This window comes from Macrotis lagotis, chromosome 2, assembly GCF_037893015.1.
Source record: "Macrotis lagotis isolate mMagLag1 chromosome 2, bilby.v1.9.chrom.fasta, whole genome shotgun sequence".
In the NCBI taxonomy this organism is placed as follows: Eukaryota; Metazoa; Chordata; class Mammalia; order Peramelemorphia; family Peramelidae; genus Macrotis; species Macrotis lagotis.
Genome location: NC_133659.1, coordinates 161276375 through 161289379, shown reverse-complemented (window position 1 = coordinate 161289379; position 13005 = coordinate 161276375). Strand labels below are relative to the sequence as shown.

Here is a 13005-nt window from a genome sequence, read left to right as displayed (position 1 = left end):
GACTTTCAAGTAACTTAGATGTCAATCTGGTCTCCAGATTTCCTCTTATTTCTCTCCTATCCCCTAGTGTATAATCTGTTACAAAAGCCTGTTGATTCTATATTTGAAACATCACAAGCACATGCCTCATTTTCTTTTATGATAATGTCACCATCAAGAAATAGGCATTCATCTTCTCACATCTAAACTATTGCAATAGCCTCCTGTATGGTTTCCCTGACTCATCTTTCCACACTTCAGTTCAGCTCTGCTAATTACTGGATCAAAGTAATCACTCTAAAGCATATGTCTAATCATGTCACTCCTATTATGTAGACTCCAATATTTTCCTATTACCTTAAAATGAAGTATAAATTTCACTTTTTGACAGTTGAGGGAGGTGCCTTTAACTTCTGTTTTTCTAATGACATGTCCTCATTGCCTTTTCAGGCTTCTTACACTTTCGCCTCTACCCCAAATCTTTCCATATATTCTATGATTCATTGATACTTGCTTTCTTTTCATTATATTTACCTCTTATTTAATCATGGGAATCTTTTTTGCTTTGTTTTTGTTCTGGAGTGTTTTGTCTTGCTTAGGTACCATTGACCCCATGCAAACTGTAAAGACATTTCTAATTATCAGAGTGCTAATCTTGGAGACAGATTTGGTTTATTTTCACTGACTATTCCCTCCCTGTATCTTGAATTTCTCTTCTTAATTATATCTCTTGATTTTCTGACTTCCTTCAAGTCTCAGTTAAGATCCTACCTACTAGAAAAAGTCTTCATCACCTATTTAATGTTAATAAAGTTAATGACCATGTATATTCATTCATACATATACCCCCCATACACATATATACATATATAGTGTTTTAAGGTTTGTAAAGAACATAACCAATATTTCATTTTATCATATAATACTGAAAGTGAAGTGCTATTTTTAACCCAGTTTTGTAGATAAAGATTATTATTGATGATGAGTTGGGGTTTTTTGGCTATTGCTGACTCTTTGACCCCATTTGGGATTTTCTTGGCAAAGATACTGGAGTGGTTTGCCATTTTCTTTCTCCAATTCATTTTACAGATGAGGAAACTGAGGCAAACCTGGATTAAATGACTGAGACTAGATTATTGCTTAGGTTTTCCTGAGTCCAGGCTCAGCAGTTCTACCCATGGTGCCATCCAGTTGCCCAAGAATCCAACTAACAGAATGCCACTAAGAGATTACACTCAAATTCTCTTAGAATCTTGGTTGGTAATTCTGTTACATTCTATCTATTCAGCATTCTAACTGCATGTCTTTTTACACATTTGTCATGCATCCATGTAAATTCATGATATTTACACAAGAAGTCACTCACAAAAATGATACTTTCAGATCTTAAAAATAACAATTTACTTAATATTAAAGCAAGAAATTAAATGTATAAAGGCAGCAGGTGACTCAATGGATAGAACAAAAGGTCTTTTGTCAGGAAGACCTGAATTTAAATGTGATCTCAGACACTAATTGGCTGTGAGACTTTGGGACAATCACTTAACACCTGTTTCCTTAATCCATTAAAGAAGGAAATGGCAAACCACTCCAGTATCTTTCCCAAAAAAAATCCATGGACAGTAGAGGACAGTAGGTCAGGAAGAGTCAGATATGAGTAAATAACTCAACAACAATAACAAAGGTAAGAAAAATAATATCAAAAATGTACTACTAAATAAAATAAAAAAGTCATAAATATATCACATTCACTCAAAAACTTGTAATATATTTTCTCACCAAAGCACTCAATTTCCTTGTGGCCGAGTGAGTAAACATAACAATATGATAGGAAACCAAGTGATGGAGGAAAATCCATGTTCTGCGGCTGTTCACAATTCTGACTGGCGAACCGGTGGAATTTGTGGAACATCTGCATCCAGGGAATTTCTTCTTTGCTTATTGATGACCAATTGGTCCTTGGCATTCTTAAGATGGGAAATTATTTTTTCCTCTGTATTTGTGTATTTATAAACTCTATTTATAATTATCCTTCAAAGAGTCTTTAGAAAATATTACTTTTTATTTTAAATATCAGTTCCCTTTTAACCATAATACCATTAGCTGCCTTTGCACTGTAAAGCACAGTCCAGCTTCCCCAGATACTGTATTATCCATTCAGAGGACAACTCACATCAGATAAACTCAGGTTAATTTTTTATTTTTTTGAGGCAGTTGAATCTGTGACCTGCTGGAAATGTGCGGTACTCACATAGCTAGTAAAAGTCTGGGACTAGATGTGAAGTCACATCTTTCTGACTCCAGGACCAGGACTCTATCCATTGTGCGCCCTAGTTGCACCAGGTTAATCTTTAAGCAAAGCTAATTTTTGCCAGTTCATAAAGTTACAAAATATTTCCAATGTCTATCTTCCCCTTCATTTTTCTTTTGCAATTCAGAAAGGACAGCATAAAGTAGTAGACACTATGAGTAATTTCATCTTTGTCCAACTCTATGTGATACTCAAAGACAGATCCTTTTACTAAAAGTTTTGGGGAATGAAACCAATTTCCCTTCCCACAAAACAGGAATCACTTAACAGAAATCTAACTTCTTCAACTAACTTCTAACTACTATCAATTAACTACTTCTAGCTACCCCAAATTCCAAGTTTTCTACCTACCTCCAATTGTAGCTTCTTCAGACTTCACTAGAGAGTCTTATCATCAACTGCCAATGTCATGTTCCTATTCCAGGAATTCCTGTCATTTAAGTTGCTTAAATGAAAATCTCAGTTTTTAATTGCTTAACTTTCATTTAAAATTCATCAAATTTCCACCATGAAATCAGAGTTCCTTTCAAAAATCATGCCTCAATCTTCAAATAGTGAAAAAATATATTTGTGAGTTTTAGTCATAGGTTCAATCATGCCAAATCCATGGTGACACCATTTGGAATTTTCTTTGAAAAGCTATTGGAAGCTTGCCGCAGTGATTGAGAAGTCAGAAGGTATTGTTTTGCAGTGACTTTGTAGAACTTTGCATGGAATGAAAACACTTTTGAACAATATTGGAGAAAATCATGGAACTATGCTGACTGTATCCACTATGAGTTTAAGCTACATCATGTAATGCACTGTCACTGAGAGGAGGAAACTGAGGCAAGAACTTCCAGTATAGAGACCAGTTAACATGCTCCCAACTTCCCTACACAACTTCATTTTGTTTTTGTTTTTTGGGTTGTTTTAGGTTTTTTTTTCCAAGGCAATGGGGTTAAGTGGCTTGCCCAAGGCCACACAGCTAGGTAATTATTAAGTGCCTGAGGTCACTGGTGCTCTATCCACTGCGCCACCTAGCTGCCCCCCTACACAACTTTAAAAGAAACCTCTATACAGACATAAAAACTACAGATTCCACCAAAAAAAGAGCAAAACAGTTGTCAATTCATGATTCCATGGAGGATTTTCCTTAAAGTTCCATTTAGATGCCATGTGGGTGATTTTTCTTGAGAAGATTCTGGGAATATGTTGAAATAGGTCAGAAAATTCAAGGCTCTCCAAATTTTCCTCAACAAACAAGAAAGAACAATTATCTCAAAGGCAACAAAACTCAGAGTAAAGTAGCGTCTTCCTAATATAACTTGAGAAGCTTTGGGGAAAAACTCATCCTCCAAGAGCAGAAGTTCTGCTCCAGTGAAATGCAAATATTCTAGGCAGATTCTACTGTATCAAGAAGCAATAAGCCCTGGGACCAGCTAGATCTGCTAGCAACCTCAGCCTTAAGAACTTCCACCTTTCAACACTGTGGGGTTTGACTGCTGAGCAGAAGTTTGAAGAACTCTCCACTTTTGTGTGAGGTTAGATGTAGTTGTGATGACCAGATATGGTCCCAGACTCTGGTTTCAGGTGAGAAATGAAAGAGCACACACCTGGATGAATGTAGAAGTAGAGCAACAGGAGTCCTTGCTGGTTGTGGCACTCACAGGAGACCAGGATGTCTGGTTTTGATTCAGGAGAGAATGGAAAGTTGAAGTTTGAATGCTTAGGAGAGATGACAGAGAACAAGAACATTTGCAGAACAGCATAGCTGGGGACCCTAGTTATGACTTGGAGGTAGAGAGGAGGGTGTATGTTTTGACCCTGGATCCATGTCAGAAAATAAGAGTAAGGGGGGCAATGGAGTCGATATACGCGGGTTGATCCTGACACTGGGCTAGAAGCGGGCCCTTGGGCCTGGGACCTTGGCTCTGCCGGTGTGGGGAAAGGCCTCCCTACGCTATGGCAGCCACCATGTCCTTGAAGCCTTTCGAGAAGTTGCATGACATCTTCTGTGGGCTCCAGGATGACCGGCGAGAGGTTCCCGACAGGCTCCTGGGAACCGGGGACACCGAAGAGAAAAAGAAGTTAATCAGAGATTTTGATGAGAGGCAACAGGAAGCAAATGAAACGTTGGCAGAAATGGAAGAGGAACTGCGCTATGCCCCACCGTCTTTACACAACCCCATGATGGCCAAGCTTAGAAGCTACCGCAGAGACCTGGCCAAGTTCCAACAGGAGGTGAGGAGCACTCCACTGACATTACCACCTGGGGGAGGTGGAGACAGCAGATAGGGGTATGTACCATAGAAAATGAACACATGAATCGACTGCAGTCTCAAAGGGTCTTATGCAAGGTACTGATAGCCTGAACCAAATCACTGAGAGCTCGCACTGGATTGCCACGGAGATAGATCACATTGGTTCTGAGATTACTGAAGGGCTGGGGGGATCAAAGAGACCAGCTGAAGCATACTAAGAGCTGACTGGTGAATACAAATGAAAAATTGAGCAGAAGTCTAGAAAAGTGGCAAGCAATAAGCTGCTGTTTCCCTCCTTATCCTTCTGGAGCAGGCCATCTTGGGAGGCCTAGTCTGTTACAAATTCTTTTGAAAAAAATGAAAATCCCTGCCTCCTCCTTACCCTCCTTGTGAATCTCTAAGCTGAAGGACCAATTTTAATGTTATGGGCTAGCAGTTACTCAGACTGTGTAAGAGAGAAGGTAGACATGGGGAGGAGCCAAAATGGTGACAAGAGAGGAAAGTCTCTTAGGTGCTCTCTCATAAAACTTGGAAACTAAGGACTAACTAAATTTTCAAGAGACAGAACCCACAGAGGGTCCCAGGGAGGCAGCTCTCCTACTCAAGAAAAAGAGCAAAAAGGCTCTGCTCCCCAGGTTGGAGGGGCGGCCTGCCAGAGGAGTGGCCCACCAGAGCGAAAGAACTTCAGCCTCCTGGAGGCAGCCCCAGGGTGCTGGGAGCCGTGGCTCACAGCAGCAGGGGAGTTTCCTGAGCTATGCCTTGGGGAGCACTGGGCACAAATTGGGGGAACAGCAGGGGGACCTCGGCCAGAGCAAGCACATGAAGCCTAGCCCTCAGGGCACACAGTGAGCAGCAGCAGCATGGCCAAGGCAGACCAGGAAACAGAAGCAGGCAGAGCTAGTAAGCAGGAACCCCCAGGGCATGAGCCCATTGAAATCAGGGAGGGGAGTGAAGAGAGAATGCAGAGCTCTGCCCCCAGAACAAGAATCTGGGGCTCTGACCACATTTAGATCCTGATTGCAGTCTAGGCACCCCCATACAACAACAGGGCCCCCCCACCTCAGCCCGATGGCAGAGGGGGGCTCATATGGTCATTCACAGACCAGGAGGGAGGACATAGCCTCACACACTGAGACCCTTGTGGGAGTGCCCCAAAAACTCAGGAAGCACCCCCAAAACAGGCTTAGGCTGGGAAAATGAGCAAGCAGAGAAAAAAGAGAAACACCATTGAGAAATACTTTGCCTGTGATCCCAAGAAGGATCAAAACACTCAATCTGAAGATGAGGAAGTCCAAGCTCCTACATCTAAAGACTCCAAGACATTCTAAAATGGCAGAACCCATAAAAATAGGGGATGAAATATTTTCCAAAGATATCTTGAAAGGTTGGCAGGAAAGATCTATTGCACTGGGTTTAGAGAGGAACACAGTGTAGTGTGAGCCATGCAAGTGAGGGCCTACCCCAGAAATCCTGGACCAGGCAGGGGGCAACTGCATCAGTGGCAATGGTGGTACTTTTAAGATCTCTCATCCAGAATCTGACAAGAACAACTTAAAAGATCAGCAAGAAAAGTCTGTCACAACAGTGTGAGAGGGGAACATAGTCCAGCACAGACCTGGCCCCAGAAGAGCAGGAGCAGAGGCAGGCACAGAATCAGCAGCAGCTGCTTCCAGAGGTCTCAGACCACAGACCATAAAGAGGTCAGAAGGAAATGACAGGGATCTCTTTGCTATCACTGAGGCAGGATTCTGTTGCTTTGTTGATATTCAGATATGGGTCAGAGTCCTAGATCACAATCCCAGGAAGAGGAGGAACAGTAGCACAACAAAACTTGTTCTATAAGGGATTGAGAACCCTCCTCACAGTTCCAGGGCAGAAAGGAATGCTTGTGTTCACCTACAGACCAGACCACAGGCCAAAAATGTCTCTTTAGATCACACCACTTTGAAAGAACTGAAAACTTTCAAATCCCTAGGAGTATCTCTGAAAACAGGAACCAAAAAATAAAACCCCCAAAACTTGGGACAGTGTACTCCCCCACTCTGGAAGCAGAATCCTACTTTAACAAAGAGTTAAAATCAAGTCACAGGCTGGGGAAATGAGCAAACAACAGAAAAAAGAGATCTTACCATAGAAAGTTATTATGGTGATAAGATCAAAGCACACACTCAGAAAAAGAATACAAAGACAGAGGTGCTATATCCAAAGCTTCCCTCCCCCACAAAACATAACAAAACTGAATTGGTCTCAGTTCATTCAAGAGCTCAAAAATAAGGAGGATTTTGAAAATCAAATAAGAAAGGTAGATGACAAATTGGGAAAAGAAATATGAGATGGAGGTAAAATCATGAAAAACTAATCAGCAGATTGGTAAAGGTGACCTAAAAATTAGTGAAAACAATAATATCTTCAAAAATAGACTGGGTGAAATGAAAAAAAGAGATACAAAAACCAATACTTTAAAAAAGCAGAATTTGTCAAATAGAAAAGGAGTACAAAAGTTCAATGAAGAAAATAATCCCTTAATATTTAGAATGGAACAATGGGAAGCTCATTTCTTTGTGAGTAGTCAAAAAACAATAAATTAAAACCAAAAGAATGAAAAACTAGAAGAAAATGTGAAATACTTAATTGGAAAGACAACTGACCTGGAAAATAGATCCAGGAGAGATAATTTAAAAATTAATAGACTGGGGTGGCTAGGTGGCACAGTGGATAGAGCACCAGCCTTGGAGTCAGGCATACCTGAGTTCAAATCCAGCCTCAGACACTTAATAATTGCCTAGCTGTGTGGCCTTGGGCAAGCCATTTAACCCCATTGCCTTACAAAAAACGAATTAGTAGACTACCTGAAAGCCATGATTAGAAAAAGAAATTGTTCAAGAAATTATCCAGGAAGCATTAATGACTGCTAGTTGTGTGACCTTGGGCAAGTCACTTAACCCCATTGCCTTAAATGAATAAATTTTTTTTTAAACTGTTAAACTGAAGCATACATTATTTTTTCTAAAGAACAGACAAACAACAGCAACAATAATAACAAAAAAACCCAGTAACATTATGTGATGATCAACCATGTTGAACTGAACTCCTCTCAGCATTTTAGTGATCAAGGACAATTCTAAAAGACTTGAGATGGAAAATGCCATCCACAAAGAGAAAAAAAATATGAAGTCTGAATGCAGACTCCTTTTTTTTTAACTGTTTTATGTTTTTTTCTTTTCCTCATTTTTCTCCCTTTAATTATGATTGTTCTTTCACAGCATGACTAATATGTTAAACATGATTGTACATGATAACCTATATCAGATCACTCACTTTCATGAGGAAGGAGGAGGGAAAAGAGGGAATCAGAAAAATGTGGAACTCAAAAGTTTATATAAAGAAGATTGTTGATATATGTCTTTGTATGTAATAGAAAAATAAAACAAAATAATATATAACTGAAAAATGATTGATATTTAAAACTTTATATACATGTAATTTAAAAAATAAAATAACATTCAAAAGAAATTTTACATTACATATTTATCTTGTCTAAACATTTCTCCCATAACAGGAGATCCATCCTACATTATAATTTGATCACAAATATAGGTTAAATTGTAAGAGGTTCATACTTGCATTCTATTATAGTAATTCAGAGATGTTCTAGTATCAATCCATTATTTAATAGATTTTGTATTGTACTTGTAAAACTTCTGAATTATAGAAATTTGTTTTAAAAGGTATTAACCTAAAGTTGAGAACCTTAAAACAAAGTTAAAATAACATAACAACAATAAAGAAAAATAGATTAGACATGAAGTTTTATTTTTTGGGGAATTACAAACTACCATTAAGCAATGGAGACTTTCTCAGAATGATCTCCTGGAGTTGAACAAGATCAGAAAATTTATATAATAACAAGGGTAGGGGAATACCTTAAACTTTCCTGGAGATCTCAGAGAAACATCCTTTCACATAACTATTTTCCTTGAGAGGTAACTTTTTTTTTTTTTTGAGTTTAAGTGCTGGGAGAGCAGGATGAGTACTTGTTTTGGAAACCTGAAGGTGGACCCAATTCTTTTTTGATGTAAGAAGGGACAAATAGCAGTTTTGTTTTCAAATTATAATGGAATTAAAGAAGGCAGAACAAGTCTTCCTTTCAAAATCTAAAAAGGGCATATTCTATTCCTCACAAAAACTAAGAAAAACATCAACCTTTGGCCAAGAAAATAGTTTATAATATCTTGGTTATAACAATGTCATATATCATAACAAGGAAAAATTCCCTTAGCTCTGTTTGATTTCAGGCATGAGTCATGTCTGATAGCCAGTCATGTAGTTCCAGTGTATCAAAAAGCATGGCTCAGGTGAGAATGTTCCTTTTCAGAAAGGAAATAGCACAATGGGAGAAGAGAATCAGGAGGATCCTAGCCTGTATCCTAGGTCATCCCCAAAATTTTTCCCAGGCACAGACATCCACCTTTAGCAGATCCCAGACTGCAACATGTGCCATTTTTTCAATTGGCTTAATGACAATTCAGTAACTATCCCTACAATTATGACTTAAAATAATAATAAATTATAGTCTGAAAATATTTGACTAAAATAAAAAATTCACTAACCACAACTTACAATCTGAATATGTTTCCTGATGTTTCCCTAAAACTTAACATTTCATTTACCTTTACTTATAAATTTAAACTGCCCATATTCTGGGACTTCAGACATACTGCAAATACCTAATAGTTGACTACTCATTAATATGTTGAAGCCACATCTTTAAATCACCCTATACATTTTCATAATAGGCAAGAATTTTCAAATGAAAATTCACTTTTATTGTAAGCTCATTATTATATATTTTCATAGCAAACTAAACTTATTAGTTAAGTTTTCAAGTATTATCACATCCTTTTAAAAGTCCAATTCATTATCTAGTTGCATCCAGATTAAAAATTTCTTTTGGCTAACATTTCTGTAGCAATTGTTTTTCACAATATAAGAGAACTTAGAAATAAAATAATAACACAAACAATAAACTTCAGATGACATTAATTGCATTTCCAAATTATCACATATAAAAATCATTGATCTTATTACCTTTGACATTTTAATCTACTTTATGGTTATCAGGTATGAAACAATTATATTCAATTAAAGGAATAACTAAAATGTAATGCTTAGTGTATGCCACTTACTGTCTTAACGTGAAGAATATGTGGGTGTGTTTGGATTCCACAAAAATTTGAAGGGAGATTTTTAGTTTACATTACAAAGGTTTGTCTGTATTGTTGCCGATGGACAAGTATCTGAACATTAAGACAAAAGTTAGCCTCAACCTGATCAAAACCTGAGATTAGATCAGGTCTGCTTCACCACTTTCTGAGTTAGCCTAGGATATGTCCATCTCCCTTGTACACACTCAAGGAAATTACTGTTCCCTACCCCATGGGCAGGAAAATGTATGGGGAGGCCAATGTATCAATTAGATTGTGACCCTAACCAATGACTGGTAAAAGGGGGAAGAACAAGTTTTTCAAAGTGCATATAAGACCTAGCATTTCTGGGATTCAGTACCCCTCACCCCTTGAAAGAAATGTTCCTTTTGTTAAGATATCTTAATAAAAGCCATTTTATTCACTCTGGACTAAGGATTTATGATCGATTTATAAAAGTTAAGTACTTCACAATCATTATATTACTTTGGTCTCACAACAACCCTGGAAGGTAGATACCATTATTATTTTTCTCTTTACAGATCAGGAAACCAGGGCAGAAATAAGATAACTTACCTAAAATTACACAACAACAGTTTCTGCAATTGGAACAGAGAGAGATGAGCTCACCAAGGTCAGAGGTTGGCTGCCCCCACCACCACATACTATATGTTAAAGACACTGGGACGTTCCCTGGCAGCAGTGAGACAAGGTCTTCCAGAGAGTGAGCTTGCATTGGAGTAGAGGATACTTAGTGAAGAATTTCCAAGGACTAGGTGACAATGTTAGGATCTTTCTATTGGTGGTAGTTCCTAGTGGCAAGGGAAAGAGGATGCAGGCTGTAGGGTCTGACCCACCCCTGCAGCTGCAGTTTTTTGGAGTATGGGTCCACCTTAGCTGCTGGGGCAGGGTGAACATGATGTACTGCATTTAGGTAATGCCCCCAGGCTTGCCTAGAGAGGTGAGTTGCAGAATTCCTTGGGACACAGGGATTTGGGGACCACTGTCAATGGAAGAGAGAAGGCCACTGCAGCTTCTACTCCACTCTCCACTAGGCAAGAAAGAACATAATTCCAGTTTCTCTATACTTTTCTAACATTTTTCAACACCTTTATTTGAACTATAACACAATTGTTCTCAGGTGTTGAGCAAATAGATTCCATGGTTAGCATTTCTTGGAGAATATAGGTACTATTGGGTCTAGTGGGAATAGTCCCTAGATTATTAGCATCATTGAGACTTGTAATTGTTTCAAGTTCTTAGGGTCATTGAGCCTTATGATCATTCAGGGGTACAGAACTACAGTTCATGTGGCAGGAACAGAAATGAAATCCTGTTTAAATTCACTTAGCAATAATGAGCATGAGATTTCATGAATTGTTAGCAAGTGAGAAGATTTTGATTTATCACTTTCTGCTGTAAAACATCAGTTGCTTCTGGTTTTCAGGTCCCAGGAAAACTATTAATCAATATGAAAATCATAAATCCCTTCTATCTTGTGCTGATCAAAACAATGTATTTTGTCAGAGGATGAGATCTTCCAGAGTGTAAGTACAAAAGATTGTACTAAGGGCATAGTCTTCTTCCTGGGTCTTAGCTCTGGAAAACAGGGAATCTCCAAGAATCTTGTCAGTACTCTATATTGAACCTGAATGCAACTGATAAAAAACTTTGATCTACTCTATTTTTAACCTGGGATAATTCACCTCTCCTTAGCCAACCTGGTGGCTTTCTAATTCTGGAGGCTTCCTCAATTAAAGCCAAACATAATATAGGCACTCAACCATAATGACTCACTATAGCCCAGAATCCCAAATTCATGAAAACTACCAAATCTAACCTAAGTAGCAAGAATAACAGGAATTCATCACCACTGATTCAGTCTATTTTCAAAAACCTCAGGTTTGAATTCTCATCAAGGGTTATGCCTCTTTGTCTAAAATCTATCTAACTTAGATTAGAAAATACTAGATTAAAATTTAATTGACCAATTTTACCCAGTCTTTGTCTTGTTAGAGGTTGCCTTTTTTATTTTTTTATTTTTAAAGATTTTATTTATTTTGAGTTTTACAATTTTACAATTTTCCCCCTAATCTTACTTCCCTCCCCCCACCCCCACACCACAATTGGCAATTTGCCAGTCTTTACATTGTTTCCATGCTATACACTGATTGAATGTGATGAGAGAGAAATCATATCCTTAAGGAAGAAAAATAAAGTATAAGTGATAGCAAGATTATATAATAAAATATCAGGCTTTTTTTTCTAAATTAAAGATAATAGCCCTTGGTCTTTGTTCAAACTTCACAATTCTTTCTCTGGAGATAGATGATACTCTCCATCGCAGATAGCCCCAAATTGTCCCTGATTGTTGTACTGATGGAATGAGCAAGTCCATCAAGGTTGACCATCACCCCCATGTTGCTGTTAGGGTGTACAACATTTTTCTGGTTCTGCTTATCTCCCTCAGCATCAGTTCATGCAAATCCTTCCCTGAATTCCCATCCCTCCTGGTTTCTAATAGAACAATAGTGTTCCATGACATACATATACCACAGTTTGCTAAGTCATTCCCTAACTGAAGGACATTTACTTAATTTCCAATTCTTTGCCACCATAAACAGGGCTGCTATGAATATTTTTGTACAAGTGATGTTTTTACCCTTTTTTATCATCTCTTAAGGGTATAGACTACTGGTAGTGGTATTGCTGGATCAAAGTGTATGCACATTTTTTTTGCCCTTTGGGGATAGTTCCAAACTGCTCTCCAGAAAGGCTGGCTAAGTTCACAGCTGCACAAACAATGTATTAGTTTCCCAGATTTCCCACATCACTTCCAGTATTGATCATTGTCCTTTCTGGTCATATTGGCCAATCTGAGAGGTGTGAGGTTATATCTCAGAGATGCTTTAATTTGCATTTCTCTAATAAGTAATGATTTAGAGCAATTTTTATATGACTATGGATCGCTTTGATTTCCTCATCTGTAAATTGCCTTTGCATATCCTTTGAGCATTTGTCAATTGAGGAGAGGTTGCCCTTCTAACAAACTACCAAAGACTGCCCAGGTCTGAATCCCCTAAAATGGATATTTTAGTCTATCCATGTAAATGAATAGGAAATACAAAAGAAGAAAAATAAAAATATTTGAGTGGAAACACTGCAAGTATTACATTCTATCTTAATTGCCTTTTGTTCCAAATTTCCATAGGGAAAGAAAAGACACAAGTATACCCAGGAAGAAACCAGAGTACTTACAAAATAATTG

General features: G+C 38.1%; 1 pseudogene; it reads left to right on the top strand.

Moving 5' to 3' along the window:
• The first annotated feature begins 3733 nt into the window (after positions 1 to 3733).
• LOC141513395 (vesicle transport through interaction with t-SNAREs homolog 1B pseudogene) lies at positions 3734 to 5768 on the top strand (annotated as a pseudogene).
• The last annotated feature ends 7237 nt before the right edge of the window (positions 5769 to 13005 follow it).